The sequence below is a fragment of the Oryctolagus cuniculus genome, chromosome 18 (genome assembly GCF_964237555.1).
Source record: "Oryctolagus cuniculus chromosome 18, mOryCun1.1, whole genome shotgun sequence".
Taxonomy (NCBI): domain Eukaryota; kingdom Metazoa; phylum Chordata; class Mammalia; order Lagomorpha; family Leporidae; genus Oryctolagus; species Oryctolagus cuniculus.
Window position 1 is genome coordinate 42,737,426 of NC_091449.1, and position 22,668 is coordinate 42,760,093.

Here is a 22,668-nt window from a genome sequence, read left to right on the forward strand (position 1 = left end):
ACTTCTGTTGTCCCAAGTTTACTCTTAATGAGAAGATTAAAGACTTATAGAAAAGTACTTATAAAGAAAAGGGAATTGATGTCAAAAGTGTTTAATGCCAATCAGTATTCAAAGATATGCTTACATGAGGGGCAAACATTGTATCTCAGTTGGTTATGTCATAACTTGGGATACCATTCTTATGTTGGTGTGCCAGTTCAAGTTATGGTTATTCCACTTCCAATCCGGCTCCCTGCTGAAGTATTTTGGGATGTAACAAGTGATATCGCAGGTGCTTAGTCCCCTCCCATGCACATGGGGGACCTGAATGGAGTTCCTGGCTCCTGGTTTTGGCCTGACCCAGCCTGTTTGTTGCAGGCATTTTGGTGCCAGTAGACTGAAGGTATGTCTCTGTTGATCTTTGTCTCTGTGCCATTCTACTTCTCAGAGAAATGAAAAATAAAAATCCACACAAAAACCTAGTAAGACTAAATTTGATAAATTTAATATCCTTTCAAATAATATGAGATAGTTTGGTAAAGTATTTGTTACCATATATTACACACACAGAGACAGGCACACCAAATATTATCATGTAACTCAATGTTAAATTAGTACTGTGAGTTCAATATTGAGAGAGTAGTTGGCTCCATTTGATGGTTTAGAAACAGTTACGGAGAGGTTATGTGAATTTGGTAAGCCTCTCAGTCATTTTTCCTTTTCATTTATTCATGCATTCTTCCCCACAATAGCATTTGTTCCCTAATATTATCATGAAGAAAAAACAAAGGGGGAAGAAATAACAGAAGAATTCCTAATACGTATAAACCTGTCTCTTTCAGTGGTTGTATCAACCACAACAAACCTCATATAATCCTGATTGGCTTTTGACAAGCTCTGTGATTTTGCTGTGCATCTAGTTACTCTGTTTGAAGTCTCAATTTCTTTATTCGTAAAATAGAGTAAACGGTGTTTTCTCAGCAGCTCTGGAATACTTGTCTTCATATGCCCAGTGTCATCAACAATGATTTTTATATTCTTCAGAGAAAGCATAAAGACACCATAGTGGGCTTCCAGAGTGCAGCGTGATGACAAATAAATGAATGTTGTAAATACATAATTGCAACACAGCATGGTGTTTAAGCCTAGCCCTAAGGCAGCAGAGAGGAGGACATTTTTTTCTGCTTGGAAGTATTTAAAAGACTCTTGACTCACACCAGAAAGGTCCTTAAAATTAGTCCCAAAGGGATAAAGTGGAGTTTTTCAGGAGTTAGAGAGCAGGAACAAGGAATTTCATTCAGCAAAAGAGACCCTCTAAAGATCTGGGGTCAAAAAAGGGGACAATATATTGATTATACATGAAATGTGGCATAACAGATGGGAAATGATTAGAAAGCAAGTTGTGGTAAAGTCAGCAAATGCTGTTTTTGGAATTTAGCTGGTAGGAATTTGGGACCAGCTTATGCTTTCAAAGAAATAAGCATTATGAGAAGTGCAGAATGTTTTTCTACCACAACTAGTCAATTAGTGAGGGCACTCCAAATAACTCATGGAAAATAGAATTAAAATATAAGCTTATTTTGGCACAAAAACTTTTGAAATTAATACATAGAAGTGTTTTCTAAAAGGTGGTGGAAAATGTGCATTATGAAAAACCTAGGGGCCTGTGTTGTGGCACAGCAGGTTAAGCCACTGCCTGTAAAGCAGGCATCCCATATTAGCACCATCAGAGCTGTTCTGCCTCTGATCCAGCTCCCTGCTAGTACACCTGGGAAGGAAGTGGAAGCTAACCCAAGAGCTTGAGCCCTGCCACCAAAGTGGGAGGCCTGGAAGGATTTACAGGCTCCTGGCTTGGGCCTGGCCTAGCCCAGCCATTGTGGCCATTTGAGGAGTGAAGCAGTGAATGAAGATTCTCTCTTTCTCTCTCTCTCTCTCTCTCTCTCTGTGTGTGTGTGTGTGTGTGTGTGTCTGTCTCCCCTGCTTTCTGCAACTCTGCCTTTAAATCAATGAATAACTTTTTTAAAAAATTTAAAAACCTAGAATTATTGCACAAAGTATTTGAACCAAAATAAATTATCTTTTAATTCTGTTCTCCATGTTTTTTATAGTATCTCATATATACTATTTTCTCCATATATATACTTATGTATTATACCAGTTACCTAGTACCTCATCATAAAACCTTTGATTCATAGAAGATACTGAGGAAATTTTCTTCAAAACATATTCATATTAAAAAAAAATGTTAGTTTTGGGCTGGCGCTATGGTGCAGTGGGTTAACGCCCTGGCCTGAAGCGCTGGCTTCCCATATGGATGCCAGTTCAAGACCTGGCTGCTCCATTTCCAATCCAGCTCTCTGCTGTGGCCTGGGAAACTAGTAGAAGATGGCCCAAGTCCTTGGACCCCTGCACCTGCATGGGAGACTCATAAGAAGCTCCTGGCTCCTGGCTTCAGATCGGCGCAGCTCTGGCCATTGCAGCAATTGGGGAGTGAATCAGTGGATGGAAGATCGATCTCTCTCTCTCTCTCTCTCTCTGCCTCTCCTCTCTCTGTAAGTCTGACTTTCAAACAAATAAATAAATCTTAAAAAAATAAAAATGTTAGTTTTAGTGTTAACTTATTTTTAAAATGGCCTTTAATTTATAAACAAATAATCATGTGTGTTAATATGATGTTTATGCATTTTTGAATATGTATTTTTATTGTAGGTTTATTTTCTACCAAATCCTTTACTGTGAAAGTAAGATAAATACACAGAGAGTCACTTTAATATTTACATGTTTATTTTCTCCTAATTGAAAGGCAGAGCAAGAGAAGAGAGAGAAGGAAAGAGAAAGTGAGTGCTGCTCTCTGTGGTTTGACTCCCCAGTTCCCATTAAGAGCCAGTGCTTGGCTATACTGGAACCAAGAACCTAGAACTCCATTTGGGTCTCCCATGTTGGTGGCATGGGCCCAGGCACTTGAGCCATCATTTGCTGCCTTCCAGGATGCATTAGCAGGAAGCAGGTTTGGAAGCAGAAGTACAGGGACTTCAACTAGATCTCTGAGATGGGATACAGGCATTGCAATTGAAGCTTAACCCATTGTACCACAATGTCCTCTGTGGAGAGGCACTTTTTAAAATGAGGTTGTTAGGGCAAACATTTGGATCATTTAGATGACACTTGGATCATGCACATCCCATTTTGGAATGCCTGGGTTTGTGTCCTGGCTCAGCTTCTGATCCAGGTTCCTGCCAATATACCTCCTATGAAGCAGCAATGATGGATCAAGTACTTGGGTTCATACCATTGAAATAGAAGACCCTGACTGAGTTTTGGGCTCCTGGCTTAGGTCTAGCCCAGTCAAGACTGTTGCAGGCACTTGGAGTGAACCAGTAGATGGAAGATCTGTCCATCTATCACTGCCTTCCTCAAATAAATCAAAAGTTTTTTTTTATAAAAAATAAAATCATGCCAGTTTCAGGACAGGAGAAATATGACCAATGAAAACTGAAAGGAATTTGTGTGTGTGTGTGTGTGTAAATTTGTGAGAATACATTAAAAAAGCAACCCATTTCTGATGCCTCATGTAGAGAAGTCACACAGCAAATTTTAGTTCTCTATGGGACATAGATGTTGATATTTCATTTTAATGATAGACATACAAATTGTATACGCAGAAAGGAAATAACAAATGGCAGTGAACACTAATGCATTTTTAAAGATGAGTGCAGAATGTCAAGGGAAGCTATCCAATAGGATACATGTCATGAGAACACACCTGGGAATGCTGGTCAACACTGACCACTCTAAGCCATTTAAAACTGAACCTATAAAACTCCAACATGATAATTACATGATGGAAAACAATCCTTATTAAGAAGCTGCCTTATTAGTTTATAAGTAGCTTTCCTCTTCCTCTATCCTAGCATTTCATTGTGCTTCTCAGCTGAAGAAACTTTTAAATACTGTTGACAAATTGAGAGATGAATTTTATGCAATAGCTGAGTTTTCATTCAGCAACCATTTGTAATATTGATTAAAAGCAAGTGTTATTTCAGTATGTGTCCCTTAGAAACAACAAATAATGATTTCAAGTTCTGTACTAAACTTGACTGCATAAAGATACAAATACAGAAAAGGCAAAAACAACTCTTTCTAGAGAGGAGTTGCAGATTTTTTTCTAAAAAATTAAGTTGTTAGTCTAAAATGTATATAAGTATTAACATATAGTGTTGATATATAACTATTAGATTTGTGTATGTTTGTGTATGTGTATATTTAAGATGAGAATTGCAGGAAGAGTAATTGTTCTTCAGTCATTTTTTGTTAGTAATTTATAGAAAGAAATGCTGTTTTCAGTCTTAAAGGTTTTAGAAGAAAACAAACTTTTCCCCAGTTGTTTTATATGTAGAGAGTAGAAGGGAACACAAATGGTAAGGAATTCCAGACACTGATAATATCAAGAAGCCCTACAGGGTTAAAAGTAGATGGAGAGGAAATGATGTCACCAGAACCCAGTGAGAACTGGGATTGTAGTTGCCAAAAGGCTGTTTCGCAGATGGGTAGCTGAGGAACAAATGCATTATATTCTCTTTCAATTTTGACTATGTAGTGGGTACCTTCTATTGGTTGCCTCAATATGGAAGCCAGAAAGTAAGAAATCCCTAGTGATGTAATCCTTAACAGTAGTTACCCTTCCAAGACAGAGTGTGGGAGAATGGAGAATGGATGGGGGGGGGGGGACAATGCCCTAATGGGGATAATTTTACAATATGCGTCAATTCCAGGACTCTTACAGACAGATAAACAGAGCTGGAGTATGTTAATCAAGGATTGAGGAACACCTTGCTAAGTACAAAGTGGAATGGTTTTTGGTCAGAGAGATGAGTGAATTTCCAAGAGTACTAAACACTAGATGGGATGGTTTGTAGTCAAATATATTAGTGAATTTCCAATTAACAGACTTCTCTTATTCAAGATTTTTTAGAGCCTTTGGACTTTAGAAATATTGGGTTTAATAAAATTAATCTGATAAATATTTCAATTAATGTTTGATAGACTCAGTGTTCCACATAAATGTGGAGTGCTGATATTGTTGGATCAGAGTGGAACCAAAAACATTTTTGGTGGTTGGGATGTAAACTCTATACCATTTAAAAAATTGTACATCCTTTCTTTCTTCATGAAATTTTAACTGTACTACAGTTATGATGAGTCATAAGAAATGGAAAATTAAAAGGAAATTTATCTTATTTTCCTCTCGATTCTTGGGCATTTCTGATAATTGATGCTTCAATATTCTCCGATCTTTCTTTATACTTTCTCTTAAGGAATGTTTTCTCTTCAATCTCAATTTCTTCAATCTCTCTTCTCTGTTTTCAGTTATTACCTCTATTTTCATTATATCCCAATCAGAAACTGCCTTCCTCAGTTCTAGTTCAGAATCTCTAAGTACATATTTTTCAAATGGATATTTGTTTTAGGATATTTAATCATCCCAGATTTATCATCAGGTTATTTGTACTTGGATAAGTTGGTTGGCTTCTTTAACTGGATTTCTGTGTCTGTGATATTAGGGACTTATGCTAAATATTATGTGTTTAAAAATATTGCTTCAGTGTATGGTTATGACCTCTGAATTATTTCAGATTTCAACAAGTCATCTAAAATTTTCCAAAGGTAATATTACACTCATCTAAATCCATGAATTCTGCATAGTTAAGGATAGATATAGGAAGTTATTTGCAATGCAGAAATAAAATGGAGGCTGAGAAGTAGAACCCAGAATTGCCTCTTGGGTTCAAAGTTACCTCTTTGCCAGAACCTGTGTTCAAATCCACTGCTTCTGAGGTATTGATTTTATATCTTGTGACTTTACCAAACTCTTCTATGAGTTCCCATAGTCTCTTAGTGGAGTTCTTTGGATCCTCTATATAAACAATCATGTCATCTGCAAATAGGGACAGTTTGGCTTCTTCCTTCCCAATTTGTATCCTTTGATTTCCCCTTCTTGCCTAATGGCTTTGGCCAAAACCTCCAGGACTATATTGACTAGCAATGATGATAATGGACATCTCTGTCTAGCAATGGATCTCAGTGGGAATGCTTCTAACTTTTCCCCATTCAATAGGATGTTGACTGTGGGTTTGTCATAAATTCCCTTGATTGTATTGAAGAATATTCCTTCTATACACAATTTGCTTAGAGTTTTCATCATGAAAGGGTGTTATATTTTATCAAATGTTTTCTCTGCATCTATTGAGATAATCATATGTTTTTTTTCAGCAGTTTTTTTTTTAAAGATTTATTTATTTATTCGAAAATCAGAGTTACACAGAAAGAGGAGAGCCAGAGAGAGAGAGAGAGAGGTCTTGCATCCGATAGTTCACTCCTCAATTGGTCACAACGGCTGGAGCTGCGCTGATCTGAAGCCAGAAGCCAGGAGCTTCTTACGAGTCTCCCACACAGGTGCAGGGGCCCCAGCATTTGTGCCATCTTCTACTTCTTTCCCAGGCCACAGCAAAGAGCTGGATTGGAAGTGGAACATCTGGGTCTTGAACTGGCGCCCATATGGGATGCCAGCGCTTCAGGCCAGGGCATTAACCCACTGCCGGCCAACCTCAGCAGTTTGTTAATGTGTATCATATTGAATGATTTGTGAATGTTTAACTATCCCTGCATACAAGGGAAAAATCCTACTTGGTCTGAGTGGATAATCTTTTTGATGTGTTGTTGAATTCTACTGGCTAGAATTTTGTTGAGGATTTTTGCATCTATGTGCATCAGAGAAACTGATCTGTAATTCTCCTTCTCTGTTACATCTTTTTCAGGTTTAGGAATTAAGATGATGGTGGCTTCATAGAAGGAATTTGGGAGGATTCCCTCCCTCAATTGTTTTGAATAACTTGAGAAGAATTGGAGTTAGTTCTTTAAATGTCTGGTAGAATTTAGTAGTGAAGCCTCCAGTCCTGGGCTTTTCTTTGCTGGGAGGGCCTTCATTACTTATTCAATTTCTGTCTTGGTTATGGGTCTGTTTAGGTTTTCTATGTCTTCATGGCTTAATTTAGGTAGGTTGTACATGTCCAGGAATATATCCATATCTGCTAGGTTTCCTGGTTTGTTGACATACAACTCTTGTAGTAATTTCTGATAATTCTTTTTATTTCTGTGGTGTCTGTTGTTACGTTTCTTTTTTCATCTTTAATTGTATTGATTTGGATCTTCTTTTGTTGGTTAGTTAGGCCAATGGTGTGTAAATTTTGTTTATTTCTTAAAAAAAACAACTCTCAGGCCACACCCATCTCAAGCCTCTAAGGCTCCATCAAAAACAGACAGTCCACTTAATCTAGAGTCATAGTATAACAAGAAAAAGCACCACAGTGAAGAAACCAAATATCTTCAATATGCCAAATAACAAACGCAAAAACCGAGGTAATGAAAACAAGGAAGTCACCATGATGCCCCCAAATGAAAAAGACACCCCAATTCAAGATTATGAAGATGATGAGATAGAAGAAATGCAAGAAGCAGATCTCAAAAAATTGATAAGAACATTAAGAAGTTCTCAAAAACAAATTCTTGAACTACAGAAATCCTTAATGGACAAGATAGAAAATCTCTCTCGTGAAAATGAAATATTAAGGAGGAATCAAAATGAAACGAAACAACTAGTACAACAGGAAACTGTGATAGTGACGAGAAATCATAATGAAGTGAAAAATTCAATAGATCAAATGAAAAACAAAATAGAGAGCCTTACAAACAGAATGGGTGAAGCAGAAGAGAATATCGGACTTAGAAGACAGAGAACAGGAAAGGATACAGTCAGACCAAAGAAAAGAAGAGGAAATTAGAAATCTAAAACATATTGTCAGGAATCTTCAGGATACTATTAAAAAACCCAGCATTCTAGGAGTTCCTGAAGGCATAGAGAGGGAGAAAGGATTAGAAGGCCTTTTTAGTGAGATATTAGCAGAAAATTTCCCAGGATTGGAGAAGGACAGAGAAATCCTAGTACAGGAAGCTCACAGAACCCCTAATAAACACGACCAAAAGAGATCCTCACCAAGACACGTTGTAATCAAACTCACCACAGTGAAACATAAAGAAAACATTCTAAAATGTGCAAGAGAGAAATGTCAGATTACTCTCAGAGGATCTCCAATCAGACTCACAGCTGACTTCTCATCAGAAACCCTACAAGCTAGGAGGGAATGGCGAGATATAGCCCAGGTACTAAGAGAGAACAACTGCCAGCCCAGAATATTATATCCTGCAAAGCTATCATGTGTGAATGAAGGTGAAATAAAGACTTTTCATAGCAAACAGAAATTGAAAGAATTTGTTGCCACTCGTCCAGCCCTGCAAAAGATGCTTAAAGATGTGTTACACACAGAAACACAGAAACACGGTCATCAATATGAAAGAAGGTAAAGGAAGGAAACCTCACAGCAAAAGATCACAGGGAATTCAAAGCATATATTAGAACTTATCTTTGGCAAATGGCAGGGCAAAGTTACCACTTATCATTAGTCACATTGAACGTTAATGGCCTGAACTGTCCAGTTAAAAGACACCGATTGGCTGATTGGGTTAAGGAACAAAACCCATCTATTTGCTGCTTACAAGAAACACATATTTCCAACAAAGATCCATACAGACTGAAAGTGAAAGGCTGGAAAAAGATATACCATGTCAACAGAAATGAAAAAAGAGCAGGCATAGCCATCTTAATATCGGACAACATAAACTTTACCACAAAAACTGTTAAGAGAGACAAAGAGGGACACTATATAATGATTAAGGGATCAATTCAACAGGAAGATATAACAATTATCAATGTATATGCACCTAACTACAGGGCACCGGTTTATCTAAAAGATTTGTTAAGGGACTTAAAGGGAGACTTAGACCCCAATACAGTAGTACTGGGGGACTTCAATACTCCACTCTCAGAAATAGACAGATCAACAGGACAGAAGATCAACAAGGATACAGTAGATTTAAACGACACTATAGCCCAAATGGATCTAACAGATATATACAGAACTTTCAATCCTACAGCTAAAGATTTTACATTCTTCTCAGCAGTACATGGAACCTTCTCTAGGATTGACCACATACTAGGCCATAAAGCAAGTCTCAGCAAATTCAGAAGAATTAGAATCATACCATGCAGCTTCTCAGACCATAAAGGAATGAAGTTGGAAATTAGCAACTCAGGAATCCCTAGAGCATACACAAACACATGGAGATTGAACAACATGCTCCTGAATGAACAATGGGTCATAGAAGAAATCAAAAGAGAAATCAAAAATTTTCTGGAAGTAAATGAGGATAACAGCACAACATACCAAAACTTATGGGACGCAGCAAAAGCAGTGTTAAGAGGAAAGTTTATATCAATAGGTGCCTACATCAAGAAATTGGTATGGCACCAAATAGATGAGCTTTCAAATCACCTCAAGGATCTAGAAAACCTACAGCAAACCAGACCCAAATCTAGTAGGAGAAGAGAAATAATTAAAATCAGAGAAGAAATCAACAGGATTGAATCCAAAAAAACATTACAAAAAATCAGCCAAACGAGGAGCTGGTTTTTTGAAAAAAATAAACAAAATTGACACCCCATTGGCCCAACTAACTAAAAAAAGAAGAGAAAAGACCCAAATCAATAAAATCAGAGATGAAAAAGGAAATGTAACAACAGACACCACAGAAATAAAAAGAATCATCAGAAATTACTACAAGGACTTGTATGCCAGCAAACAGGGAAACCTATCAGAAATGGATAGATTCCTGGACACATGCAACCTACCTAAATTGAACCAGGAAGACATCGAAAACCTAAACAGACCCATAACTGAGACAGAAATTGAAACAGTAATAAAGGCCCTCCCAACAAAGAAAAGCCCAGGACTAGATGGATTCACTGCTGAATTCTACCAGACATTTAAAGAAGAACTAACTCCAATTCTTCTCAAACTATTCAGATCAATCGAAAAAGAGGGAGTCCTCCCAAATTCTTTCTATGAAGCCAGCATCACCTTAATTCCTAAGCCAGAAAAAGATGCAACATTGAAAGAGAATTACAGACCAATATCGCTGATGAACATAGATGCAAAAATCCTCAATAAAATTCTCTCCAATAGAATGCAACAACACATCAGAAAGATTATCCACCCAGACCAAGTGGGATTTATCCCTGGTATGCAGGGATGGTTTAATGTGCGCAAAACAATCAATGTGATACACCACATTAACAGACTGCAGAAGAAAAACCATATGATTATCTCAATAGACGCCGAGAAAGCATTTGATAAAATACAACACCCATTCATGATGAAAAATCTAAGCAAACTGGGTTTGGAAGGAACATTCCTCAATACAATTAAAGCAATCTATGAAAAACCCACAGCCAACATCCTATTGAATGGGGAAAAGTTGGAAGCATTTCCACTGAGATCTGGTACCAGACAGGGATGCCCACTCTCACCACTGCTACTCAATATAGTTCTGGAAGTTCTAGCCAGAGCTATTAGGCAAGAAAAAGAAATTAAAGGGATACAAATTGGGAAGGAAGAACTCAAACTATCCCTCTTTGCAGATGATATGATTCTTTATTTAAGGGACCCAAAGAACTCTACTGAGAGACTATTGGAACTCATAGAAGAGTTTGGCAAAGTAGCAGGGTATAAAATCAATGCACAATAATCAACAGCCTTTGTATACACAGGCAATGCCATGGCTGAGGAAGAACTTCTAAGATCAATCCCATTCACAATAGCTACAAAAACAATCAAATACCTTCAAATAAACTTAACCAAGGACGTTAAAGATCTCTACGATGAAAATTACAAAACCTTAAAGAAAGAAATAGAAGAGGATACCAAGAAATGGAAAAATCTTCCATGCTCATGGATTGGAAGAATCAATATCATCAAAATGTCCATTCTCCCAAAAGCAATTTATAGATTCAATGCAATACCAATCAGATACTGAAGACCTCCTTCTCAGATCTGGAAAAAATGGTGCTGAAATTTATATGGAGACACAGGAGACCTCGAATAGCTAAAGCAATCTTGTACAACAAAAACAAAGCCGGAGGCATCACAATACCAGATTTCAGGACATACTACAGGGCAGTTGTAATCAAAACAGCATGGTACTGGTACAGAAACAGATGGATAGACCAATGGAACAGAAATGAAACACCAGAAATCAATACAAACATCTACAGCCAACTCATATTTGATCAAGGATCCAAAACCAATCCCTGGAGTAAGGACAGTCTATTCAATAAATGGTGCTGGGAAAATTGGATTTCCACGTGCAGAATCATGAAGCAAGACCCCTACCTTTCACCTTACACAAAAATCCACTCAACATGGATTAAAGACTTAAATCTACGACCTGACACCATCAAATTATTAGAGAGCATTGGAAAAACCCTGCAAGATATAGGTACCGGCAATGACTTCTTGGAAAACACCCCAGAAGCACAGGCAGTCAAAGCCAAAATTAACATTTGGGATTGCATCAAATTGAGAAGTTTCTGTACTGCAAAAGAAACAGCCAGGAAAGTGAAGAGACAACCGACAGAATGGGAAAATATATTTGCAAACTATGCAACAGGTAAAGGGTTGATCACCAGAATCTACAAAGAAATCAAGAAACTCCACAAGATCAAAACAAACAACCCACTTAAGAGATGGGCCAAGGACCTCAATAGACATTTTTCAAAAGAAGAAATCCAAATGGCCAACAGACAAGTGAAAAAATGTTCAAGATCACTAGCAATCTGGGAAATGCAAATCAAAACCACAATGAGGTTCCACCTCACTGCAGTTAGAATGGCTCACATTCAGAAATCTACCAACAATAGACGCTGGCAAGGATGTGGGGAAAAAGGGACACTAACCCACTGTTGGTGGGAATGCAAATTGGTTAAGCCACTATGGAAGTCAGTCTGGAGATTCCTCAGAAACCTGAATATAACCCTACCATTCAACCCAGCCATCCCACTCCTTGGAATTTACCCAAAGGAAATGAAATTGGCAAACAAACAAGCTGTCTGCACATTAATGTTTATTGCAGCCCAATTCACAATAGCCAAGACCTGGAACCAACCCAAATGCCCATCAACAGTAGACTGGATAAAGAAATTATGGGACATGTACTCTGTTGAATACTATACAGCAGTCAAAAACAACGAAACCCAGTCATTTGCTACAAGATGGAGGAATTTGGAAAACATCATGTTGAGTGAATTAAGCCAGTCCCAAAGGGACAAATATCATAGGTTCTCCCTGATTGGCGACAACTAACTGAGCACCAAAGGGGAAACTTGTTGAAGTGAAATGGACACTGTGAGAAACAGCGACTTGATCAGCTCTTGTCCTGACGGTTGATGTACAATGTAATACTTTATCCATTTTAGTATTTTTTTTTTGTTCTAGTACCTTTTGTTGAACTCTGTAATTAACACACAATTGTTCTTAGGTGTTTAAATTTGAACTGAAAAGTGATCCCTGTTAGGAATTTGGAAAGCATTATGTTGAGTGAAATAAGCCAATCCCAAAGGGACAAATACCACTTGTTCTCCTTGATAGGTGACAACTAACTGAGCACCAAAAAGGAAACCTGTTAAATTGAAATGAACACTATGAGAAACGGTGACTTGATCAGCCCTCACCCTGACTGTTGATGAGCAGCTTAATATGTTATCCCTCTTGGTATTTTTTTTTGTTTGTTCTACTTAATACTTTTGGTTGAATACTGTAATCCATACACAATTCTTCTTAAGTGCTGAAACTAAACTGTCGCTCCCCCTCTTCATGGAGGAACGACATTAAACCTTGCCTAGGCTTCATATCCGAGTCACGGCACCATTATGTCGCTCCCCGTCTTCATGGTGGAATGACACAGGACCCTGCGCTGTTCTTTTGTCTGCTCGGCCCTCCCCGGGTTTGCTGCTGGTTCTTCCCGGGTTGGCTACTGTCCCTTCCACCTCCGTGGAAGGGCGGTTCCCCCTAGCCACTTTCCCCACTTCCGCAGGGGAGCGGCACACCGCCGGCCGGCTCTCTCGGGGGCTGCACAGGTGTTCCTTCAGATAGATGTTCCTGGTGCATGTTGTCTCTCTCCTCCTTTATAGTCCTCATCCACCAATCCCAACTCTGCTACCCACACGCTGAGTATGCTGCTCTCCTCCAATCAGGAGTAGGTCCTACAGTTTATTGGTTGAACTGGAGGCAGCTGTGTAGAAGCTGTTTCTCCCTTCTCAGCGCCATATTGTGGGAGAGCAGATGCATAGAATAAGTCTTAATTCCAGTAACTCAGTCCAGTCCGAGTTGCTCCCCACACTAAACTGAAAAGTGTTCACTGTTAAATATAAGAGTGGGAAAAAGAGAGGGAAGAGATGTGCAATTCGGAAGATGCTCAAGCTGACTTACCTCAAATGGTAGAGTTAGAAACATACCAGGGGATTCGAATTCAATCCCATCGAGGTGGCATGTACCAATGCCATCTCACTAGTCCCAGTGATCAATTTCTGTTCACAATTGATCGTAATGATAGGACTAAGAACCAAATGGATCACAGAAACCAGAATAGTGTCTGCAAATACTAGCTGATAGAATAAAAAAAGGAGAGAATGATCCAACATGGGAAGTGAGATACACAGCAGACGCATAGAATGGCAAATGTCCTAACAGCACTCTGGCCTCATAATCAGTCCTTAAGGCATGCGGATCCGGCTGAAATGCCCATGAGAGTATTTCAGGCATGGAAAGCCAAGACACTCTGGGGGAAAAAAAAACCTAAATGAAAGATCTCCACCAGTGAGATCCCAGTGGAAAGAATGGGTCATCAAAGAAGGAGGTACCTTTCTCTGAAGGGAGGAGAGAACTTCCACTTTGACCATGGTCTTGTCTAAATATGATCAGAGTCAGTGAACTCAGGGGGCTTCCATAGCCTTGACAGCTCATGACAAGAGCCTAGGTTGATTACTGATGCCATAAACAAGAGTGTCAATTTGTTAAGTCAACAACAGGAGTCACTGTGCACTTACTCCTCATGTAGGATCTCTGTCCTTAGCGTGCTGTATATTGAGATTTAATGCTATAACTAGTACTCAAACAGTATTTTTCACTGTATGTTTCTGTGTGGGAGCAAACTGTTGAAATCTTTACTTAATGTATGCTAAACTGATCTTTTGTATATAAAGAGAATCGAAAATGAATCTTGATGTGAATGGAAGGGGAGAGGGAGTGGGAAAGGGGAGGGTTGTGGGTGGGAGGGACGTTATGGGGGGGAAGCCATTGTAATCCATATTATGTACTTTGGAAATTTATATTCATTAAATAAAAGTTAAAAAAAAACTTAAAAAAAAACAAAAAAAACAAAAAAAATTCTTTGTTTTGCTGTTCTTTTGTATTTTTTATTCAATTTTGTTGGTTTCATCTCTAATTTCATCTATTTCTTTGCTCCTACTAGTTTTGTTTTGATTTGCTGTTGTTTTTCTAGATCCTTGAGATGCATTGATGTCTCATATATTTGGTGCCTTTCCAAATTCTCGATGTAGGCACCAATTGCTATAAACTTTCCTTTTACCACTGCTTTTGCTGTATCCTGTAAGTTTTGGTATGTTGTGTTGTTATCTTCAATTGTTTCCAGATATTTTTTTGATTTCTCTTTTGATTTCTTCTGTGACCCACTATTCATTCAGGAACATGTTGTTCAGTCTCCATGTGTTTGCATATGCTCTAGAGTTTCCTGAGTTGCTGATTTGCAGCTTCATTCCATTGTGGTCTGAAAAGATGCATGGTATGATTCTAATTCTTTTGAATTTGCTGGGACTTGCTTTATAGCTTACTACATGGTCAATCCTAGTGAAAGTTCCATGCATTGCTGAGAAGAATGTGTATTCTGCGACTGTAGGATGAAAAGTTCTGTAGACATCTGTTAGGTCCATTTGGTGTATAGTGTTGATTAAATCTTCTCTTTCCTTGTTGATTTTCTGTCTTGTTGATCTGTCCACTGCTTAAAATGGAGTATTGAAGTCCCTCAATACCATTGTATAGGAGTCTAAGTCTCCCTTTAAATCCTTTAACATTTCTTTTAAATAGGCAGATGCCCTGTAGTTAGGTGCATATACATTTACAATAGTTACATATTCCTATTGAGTTGATTCATTAATCATTATATAGTGCCCCTATTTGTCTCTTTTAACAGTTTTTGTGTTAAAGTCTATTTTGTCTGATAGTATGATTGCTATGCCAGCTCTATTTTGTTTTCTGTTGGCATGGAATAATATCTTTTTCCATCCTTTCACTTTCAGTCTGTGTCCATCTTTGTTGGTGAGATGTGTTTCTTGTAGGTAGCAAATATATGGGTTTTGGTTTTTAATCCATTCAGCCAGTCTGTGTCTTTTACCTGGGGAGCTGAGGCCATTTACATTCAATGTGACTATTGATAAGTTATGATTTTGCTCTGCCATTTTTCTAAAAATATTTCCAATTTATTCTTTGAATTTCCTTTGATCTTTTACTGAGAGATTTTCTTCGTTTACCTTCTTTCATAGTGATGATCATGTTTCTGTGTTTCTGTGTGTAACACATCCTTAAGCATCCTTTGCAGGACTGGGTGGGTGGTGACAAATTCTTTCAATTTCTGTTTGTTATGAAAAGTCTTTATTTCACCTTCATTCACTAATGAGAGCTTTGTAGGGTATAATATTCTGGGATGACAGTTTTTTTCTCTTAAGACTTGGACCATATCTCAACATTCTCTCCTAGCCTGCAGGGTTTCTCATAAGTCTGCTGTGAGATCCTTTGGAGATCCACTGAAAGTAATCTGACGTTTCTCTCTTGCACATTTTAGAATCTTCTCTTTATGTTTCACTGTGGTGAGTTTGATTACAATGTGTCTTTGTGAGGATCTTTTCTGGTCATGTCTATTGGGAGTTCTCTGTGCTTCCTATACTTGGATGTCCCTTTCTTTCTCCAAACCTGGGAAGTTTTCTGCTATTATTTTGCTAAAAAGGCCTTATAATCCTTTCTCTCCATGTCTTTAGGAATTCCTAGAACCTGTGATTTTTTTTAATAGTATCTTGTAGATTCCCAACAGTATTTTTTAGTTTTCTAAATTCCTCTTTTTGTCTTTGGTTTGACTGTATACTTTCCTGTGCTCTGTCTTCTAAGTCCAATATTCTTTCTTCTGTCTCACTGATTCTGTTTTTAAGGTTCTCTACTGCATCTTTTATTTGTTCTATTGAATTCTTCACTTCATTTTGATTTCTCTTTAAGGTCTCAAGTTCATGTTCTATTGAATTCTTCATTTAATTTTGATTCTTCTTTAGGGTCTCAATTTCATGGGAGAAATTTTCTTTCACATTCTGCACAGTTTTCAGTAGTTTGCACATTTGCTTTTGATTACTTCGATGTAATCTTATGATCAATTTTTTGAGTTCCAGTTCTTGCATTTCTTCTGTCTCCTCATCTTCACAATCTAGTATTGAAGTGTCATGTTCTTTTGGGGTGTCATCTTGTCTTCCTTACTCTCGTTTCTATTGGTGCGTTTGTTGTTCAGCATTTGTGGAGATAACCAATGGTTTCTTCTCCCTCTCCCTCTCCCTCTCCCTCTCCCTCTCCCTCTCCCTCTCCCTCTCCCTCTCCCTCTCCCTCTCCCTCTCCCTCTCCCTCTTCTTCTTCTTTGCTGTGGTGGCTTTTATCATTGTACTATGACTCAGTAGAAAAGTGGACTGTCTGCTTTCAGTGAATCCCTAGAGGCTTGTAGTGGGTATGGCCAGAGAGCTCTGTTCAGATCTCCAGGGTTAAGGGTATGCCTAAAGTGACACACCCAGGTTTGGCATGCAAGTCTCTCTCTCTCTTTTTTTTTTTTTTTTAAATCAGAAGGGAGGGTATATTCTGTTCAGCTGAGCTCTCCTCAATAGAGACCAGAAACTGAGCGCTAGCCCCAGTGGATATAATATTTGCCTGCTCCATCCCAAGGACCACCCAAACGATCTATGCAATCCTCAGTGAAAGTTCAGATTCCTCAGCAGTGTCTCACACCAGGTAACCAGGAACCCCTGAGCTTGTGGAGTCTCCCACTGAGACTGCTCAAAGTTCCAGCTGTACTGTGAGTCCTTCCCCACACCCTCAGTTTTTTTTCACAGTCCTGGTTCAGTAGCTTCACATAGTCACAAGCTCCTGCCCCCTCTTAGTTCTCCCTACCCAAGTCGGGAGCCTTTGCTAGGCTGGTTGCCAGGTGCAGACACAAGCTGGCACAGCTGCTACTTATGAAGCAGGCAGGCATACAGGCTAAAATTGGTTAGATTTGTGAGCTGGAGGACCACGCCTTCGCCACGCCCCTGTGTGGCTTCACGCCCTACCTGATACCTTTGCCATGCCTCTGTGTGACCTTACACCCTACCTGATACCCCACCATGCCCCCATGTGACATCAGGCTCTACCTGACCATACCTGAGCACCCACCTGGCCACAAGCCACTCCCCTGTGGAAAATATATGTAAAGGCAGGGAGTGTTGCAAAGGCTCTGCCTCTGCGGTGCTGCAGGTGATAAGTGGTGGATAGCAGCTCAAGGTGCTTGCTGCACATGGCTTTGGCCTGCTCTCTGAGTGGTATGGACGCTACCCTAGTTTCCACACTTTCCCCTCTCTCCTACCTGAACTAAAGCCTTCATGTTCCTAGATATGTCTTGCACTAAATAAAAGCTTAAAGCGTACCATGCTGCCTCGTTTATCTGTGCCGGTATTTAGAATTCTTCTCTAAATATTAGGCAAGAACCCTCTTGGGCTTATTAATATCAGGGATTTAGTAATAAACCCGTAGTGAAATCGTATGGCATCCTAAATTCCGGTAGCACATGTGGCACCCTGGATAGCATTTCTAGGGAACTTTAAGGGGCCACATTTTAATGCAAATTTTAAGGGGTCTTGTCTGATTTCACTTATGTCCAAAATGTCACCTGCTCTATCAGCTTGTATGCCTTTGTAAGGTGATTGGAGAGAGAGAAACATGTCCATACCATCCTCTTTTTTTTTTTTTTCTCCTCTAGTTTGCTGATACAGTTTCCCCAACAGGGCTCCAAGCCTGCTTCTCTCTAGGCTCTTCCTGACGCTTTTTTGCCAGTGATTTGGGCTGCTGCAGTCTGGTCTCACCTCATTTCCAGGGCTGGTATGTAGGCTCTCAGCTGTTGGGGCCCCAAGCTGTGGGCGCCCACACCCTCCATGTAGGTTCACTGTGTCCCTCTAATTTCAGTAGAGTTTCCTCTGCCATTTTTTCCCTAACTCTTCACTGAGACTACACTATCTCCACTTTTTAAAAACTATCTCCTGGGCTAGAGCAGTAAGATTCCTCCCAATTCCACCATATTGGAAATCCTCACTCAGCATGTGTTTCAATGATCTTGCAAGTGTTCTCCAAACTCCAGTCCTCTTGCATCCCTAAATAAATGAACAAGCTAAATGAATAAATGGATAGATTGCATAATTGTTTGATAGAAGCAGATAAATTTTAGATATTTGTTTTAGCATTACAAAAAATCTGAAAGTCTCTTTCTGAGAATTTTTTATTTTGGGTTCTTTTTCTTCTCTTGAAAAGCATTTACATCAATAATTTATTCAATATTATTGTACCTGTGATGAATTTGCTAGCTTTTGAAAGGCTTGATGTCACCATGGATGGAAAAAACTGGGCTGTTGATTTGTTTCTTCCATTTGATTTTATCAAATCCTCTGCCCCTATCAAAAGAAAGCTGGAAATTAGCAACAGATAATCCATTTAAATTGAGTGTTTTTCTAGAGATATAATAGTTCCAGATGACAGAGCAAAGGAATGCTTGTATCATGTATTGTGTAGTGGAAGAAAGAAAGATGCATAGCTTACCAGACAGCCACTTTAAAAAGTGGCTTTGAATTGGTGCAAAATAAAATTCTTGCTAGATTTAATCACGTGAGGAAAGTATTCTGAGTATAACATTTTCTTTCATAAAATGATTTAATCATCCTATTCAGAGTCTTAGCACATTTATCGTTTCTTTCAAATGCATTTCACAGAAGAAAGGTCCTTGTCTCAAGCTAGAAAGAGCAGGCATGCAGGAATGAGACCCTATTGTTTTAGAATTGGAGCTCCATGGATAGATGCTATGTTTCCTAACATCTCTGTTGCTCATTTACTCATCTATAAAGTGGGGATAATAATCCATATCTTCCAGAGAGGGGAGAGCTGAAACAAACCAGTGTGCTATAGCAGCTCACATGATAGGAACAGCAATGTCCTTTACTATGATCATTGTCAAAAGAGACCTGGAGAAGACTTCACAGCTAATCTGAAGGCTGCCATGGAGCAGCACAATTCATTTGAAGCCAATCTGGAGACTTTTACTCAACAAATTGACCTTTGTGCTCCTGTCAGGAATGCTCTGCATCAAAGATGAAACATGTCCTGCAGGATTACAAAGCTCCAAAACTGTGGGCTTTTGTTTACTTCCCAAGGCGCTGCATTTTTTTTCTCTTAATGACCAGGCAAATGGAGATTTAGGCATAGCATAACTTTGTTTACCAAGTTACCCCATAAAAATATTCATATTGGTATATTTGCTTGCTAATACATGAAATGCTAATAATAGATTTGAAGATGAAATTAAGCTTGCTTTATTAATTTTTCAATATTAAATTTCAGTAACAGATGCATTAAAAATTAATTGTCATTTTTATTGTGCCAACTCTAATGAAAAGACATACATCATTAGTGATACACTTACAACATAAAGTATGTAAGAACATTTATGATGGAAAAATCAATAACCTCATTAAATATGTTTATATTTGTTTCCACAGTGTCAATTATGTTACAGTTATTAGCATATTCACATTATAACATAAAACCAATGAGTAGCACTTTTCCCACAGATACCTGATCTTGTCTACATTTCTTTCAATTCACTTGGATTTCAGAATTTACATTTTAAAAAGGCAAGATGTCAATATTAAAAGTTTGCAATTAAGAGTGAGTCAAGGAACTATTCTACTTTGAATGGAACATTTTTAAGAAGTCAAAATAAGCCTAAAGCAACCATTTATAAATGTATAAATTGTTTAAAATTATAAATTTCACTTGTAGGCAGAATTAGCCTAAATTCTGTAAAATGACCATATCTGGCAAGTCTTTCACTTTAATTTGAATCTGGAAACTAAATTATACCCTATTATGATTTCAAAACCTAAAAGATCACTGTATGTCCTGCTGTGTGATACTTTTAAAATATTTTAAAATGAGATATACTATTCAAATCACTGGTCCCACAATAGAAGAAATGTTGTATCCCAAGAGTAGCAGAATTATGTTCTACTAAAATTTTCAAAGCTTATTAATTGGCTTAGTTTGAGTCTATTAAGTTTTTATACACACACACACATTCATGTATACTCTTGTGTGTATTTAACTAAGTAAGTTATAATTACTACAGTTCTTTATTCAAACTTACTGTCTTTAATAGAAAATACACCCAGTATTTATCCCAGTATTGTAATTGTTGTTTAGATGATAAATGAAATTATACTCAAATTAAATGTTGGTAATATAACAATAAGTAAAATATAAAAATTTTATCTAAGTGAATAATATATAAATTTGATTCTATATCTAGCAAATACAGTAAGAAATGCTCAGTTCCTGAGATTATAGGGCAGAGGATAACCAAATGGTTAAAAAAAAGACAGGAAATTAAAGGAAATGTAACAATAAAGGAAAATGTCAAAAAGAATTGTTGATCTATGACTCACCAAACCTACTAGTCAAGAAATTCCAAAGACCTAATATTTATTATAATCATTGTAAAGCAATTTGAAGTTAGGCCAAAGCCTCTAAACCTTGTGATTTAGCTCCATGATTATAAATAATCCAACAGGAAATTCACCCACAGCAGTAGCCCTTGGAAATTGTAATGGAAGGGAATTATGACCCAGTATTCAGTCTCCTGAGTCACAATAAATGTGCTATAAGAATGTCAAATTCACGTAATACCTTTTGTAAGAGATCATTTTAGTGGTACAGAATGAAACTTAAAAAGACCTATGTGAAAGCAGAGTTCTATAATTCTAATAAGAAGGCAAGAGATGTGAAATCAACAGGCAAGTTTTCATGAGCTCTCTATATTTTCCCCAAGCATAGGACTATCACAAGGATATTGGTTCTGGATTTTGGATCCTAAAAACTTGAGCAAATATTTTGCCTTACCTCTGATTTTCTAAGCCTTTTATTTCCCTCCCAAGGAATGTGAGAATAGGATGCTGAGTTTACTAAAGAAAAAATACAAAATCTTAAGTTGTTCAAATTTCTCCTGAGATATTAAAAAAATGTTTAAGGTAGATTAAACCTAGAACAAAAATTAAATCAAATTATATTCTGTGTGCTCAATTTTCTGTAGGGAACCAAAGCCACTGGAGTGTAAAATTCTAATTAATTATGTGGAATGCTAATGGATTTTAAATTAAAAATATGCACTCTTTAACATCTCACTCCACACAGCTTTTCAAGTGGATATTACAATGAAGCTGTCCCCTAAAATCTGAAATGCATGGCAGGTATGATTGTCAATTCTCCAATTTAACCTGAGAAGAAGACCTATGCTCTTTATCAACAGAGAGATTCTCAGATCTCCTACTTTGACACTTCAACCAGATTTGTTAGTCTAAGCCACATATAGCAATAGATTAACCAGTGATATTATTTTAACAACCACAAAATTTTGTTACAGATTTTATAATTTCATAGTAGTTGAAGACTACCTTCTTTTATCAGTATCAAAATGGAAACTCACCACGTTTTCATGTTCCAAATGACATATCTAATAATTATTAGAGCTGATACTTAAAAAGCAGTTTCCTGGTCCACGTAGGGTATTCAGTTAACCACAGCAAGATCAATGAAAAGGATACAACAATAAATCCAAGGTATTTTAATTTTTTTTAAATTTTAAAGTAATAATAATACATATTTATGTTATACAGTATAATGTTTTTATATATGAAAACAATAAGGGATAGCTAAATCAAGCTATTTAACATGTACTTTCCCTTCAATCTTATAAGAATAGTTGATATCTACTCTCTTAGCAATCTTCAAAAACATCATATATTTCTGTTAACTTAGGGCTGTATGATTTACCAAAGATCTCTTGAATAGTTTTTTCTTGTCTTTTTGTCTTTTGACCAACATCTTCTTAACTCTTGCCAAGCCCCTGGAAGCTTACCATTTTACTCTGTGTTTCTGTGAGTTTGACTTATTTCACTCCACATGTAGGTAGGTGAGATCAAGCTATGATATTTTAAAACATCAACTGGGAGCAAAAGTCAACAGAGACATTGAAGAGGAAAAGGCAGAATATATTTATTTCTGTGGGATTATCATCACTAAAGACAACAGAGTGTGGGCCTCTTAATATCTAGGATGACTCTAATATCTTAGCAGTAAGGTACCTGTGGGCAGAGGAAAAGGGAAGGAAGAAAGGGAAACAATCTAAGGGTGCTCTGAGAAATTTCTTGTTGGGTCACATCTCCAATGCATGCTCTTTTTGAAGAAGCAATCTAAGGACAGATGGCTGTTATCAAAAAGAAAAAGAAAAAGATAACAATTGCTGGTGAGGATGTGGAGAGATTGGAATACTTGAATACTGTAGGTA